Genomic DNA, 2,558 nt, shown 5'->3' on the forward strand with positions numbered 1-2,558 from the left:
TATATACCGATACGACAAGAAGAAGAAGAAGATATTTTATATACGCTTGGTGTATCAAATGTTCATTATTTAGAACTACTAAAATTAACTACTAACTACTTAAATTATAATTTTCTATACACAATATTTAAAATATATATTTAAACTAATTTTAAGATATTTATAGCTATTTAATACACGATTCTTTGTACCTAATTAGTTTTCACTGTAATTTATTAAACAATATCTCCTCGTCTCCGATCAGAATTGTTTTACGTATGCTGTGATTTATCATTGAAATATTGAATTCAAATATAATAAATCCAGTTAACGGGTTATAAATTTACCTGATTATCAGTTTACTACATACGTATTAGATATAGGTACCTATATCTTTACAGATATTTCATTGCTTCCGCCAACGACCATACCACGTTGAATACACCAGTTCTCGTCCGATCACTGAAGTTAAGCAACGTCGGGCGTAGTTAGTACTTGGATGGGTGACCGCTTGGGAACACTGCGTGCCGTTGGCATTTTTTTATTTTACTCATGTTAATAATAACCATTAATTATACTACATGTAAAATGCATTTTTCAACGATTTATTTTTATTTTATATTTATTTTTTTTTTAAATTATAATTTTGTTTTTGAAACATATATATTATTTAATATTGTTTATTTTGACAAAATCATTAACGTCTTGACAATTGCAGCAGTACCAACCTATACGTCTTATAAATGGTTACAAGTATATAATAAAAATAATATATATATATTATAATTTATACCATTACAATAGATAAAATATGAATCGTAATATGATAGCGATTTGTTAATAATATGTTTATATAGGTATAAAAATTAAGGATAAAATAAGTGCATATTTAGATATATTTATTAGAGGGAAACTAGTCAGCTGACTGCTGACGATAGAGTCTGAAATGAATAAATTGGCATCAAATATATATTCTTTCATTAAACATTGAATTTGTAAGTATCCAAATTAGTATACATTTGCACCATCTATGGTCTTATTATAATTTATAATAACTATAGTTGTCACTGCAGGAAAAGTTAAGTGTATAAGTTTAATAATTGTCCCCCGAACCTAATTACCTAATTATTAATAATAAATTAGATGCAATTTCAATTTAAATTCTAAACTATGTACGTTGGACAATTTACCAATAAACGTACCTGCGGCCATTGTACACATTTTGTACCTACGTATAAATTATAAATACTATGATAATCTTATGTAATTAGACTGTCAACAAAAAGTCTCAAGTCATTACGAATAATATTATTTTAATTTCAACGACTAATGTGGGATCTTATATTAAATTTCCAAGCGTTTTGGTCATAACATATTTATGAAATCTGAAAGCATAGTTATAAAATAGTCATTTCGGATAATGTTATGAACTCATGACTGTGGCGCTCACTGCAGTATTGTGTTGATCTTCATCGATTTTCCTTTAATAAGAAAAATGTGTTTGGCCTGTAAACTGAATTATTTTATCAAATTAACAAATTATAGCTTCTGAATACAATGATTGATCCATAGGTATATATTTTAATGTCAGTAATATAAATTATAAAAAAAAAACAACTGGCTGCTAAGATTTAACGTTGATTATAAATAAGTATATTATAAAAGTATTTATAATTAATGGTGTTATCTATATATTCGATATTTTATTTTACGTTTCATCATCTACTGTAGCAGACTGCGAGGTCAAATGGATCGATAAAAGTTATAATATTACGAGGACATTAAATTATAAATATTTACATTTGAGTCCGTGTATATGTGTAACGTACTAATCTCCCAATAATTATACAACACAGAATCAGAGAGTCAAATTGGGCCTAAAACCCAGCGAACCCGAAAAAAAATTAAAACTAGGTTTACCCGAAATTGAAACCAGATTAATGTGTGAGTTCTGTTTTAACCTGTACACCGAAACTAGAAATAATTAAACTCACTTTATCTTTATACTTAATATTACCAGAGCCGGGGTAATACAAAACCTGGATTTTAAATGGTATTGCAGTCTGAAATAAACATATTTTTTAATGTGTACTTGTACACATTTTAAGTATTATAATAGTTTTTTTAGTTTATATATTTAGTTTAAATAGGCAGTTAAATGTATAATGTTTTCAGTTATACCTATATATATATATATTTAATTAACTGTTTTTATACATAAACTTAATATAAATTAGTCATAGGTATAATATTGGTATACATGTATAGGTAGTTGACTTAATTTTATATTTTGGTTTTAATATAGATACCTACTTATTCAATTTATAATCATTATTTTTGATTTTTAGTGGAAAGAGAATTCCATTAGTTTTGCAATAATGTGTGTACTTTTTTTTTTGCAAAAGTCAATTTTTTTTTAGTTAATTGTAAAATTATTCAATTTTAAATTGTGGGTGATTTGTATATCAAATTTAATCTATATAATTTTAATTTTTTATGTTATTACAACTTATGTTGAAACCATTTTTAAATTAATCAGATTCAAATATATTTTGTAGGATTCAGTTCTAAAATTTGAA

At 25.4% G+C, this 2,558-nt stretch overlaps 1 non-coding gene across 1 annotated transcript; it reads left to right on the plus strand.

Annotated features, from left to right (window-relative positions):
* The first annotated feature begins 396 nt into the window (after positions 1-396).
* Positions 397-515, plus strand: LOC115033453. Its single transcript, XR_003838811.1, has one exon. It is a non-coding gene; the product is annotated as a 5S ribosomal RNA (ribosomal RNA).
* The last annotated feature ends 2,043 nt before the right edge of the window (positions 516-2,558 follow it).

The sequence above is a fragment of the Acyrthosiphon pisum genome, chromosome X (assembly GCF_005508785.2).
Source record: "Acyrthosiphon pisum isolate AL4f chromosome X, pea_aphid_22Mar2018_4r6ur, whole genome shotgun sequence".
Classification (NCBI taxonomy): domain Eukaryota; kingdom Metazoa; phylum Arthropoda; class Insecta; order Hemiptera; family Aphididae; genus Acyrthosiphon; species Acyrthosiphon pisum.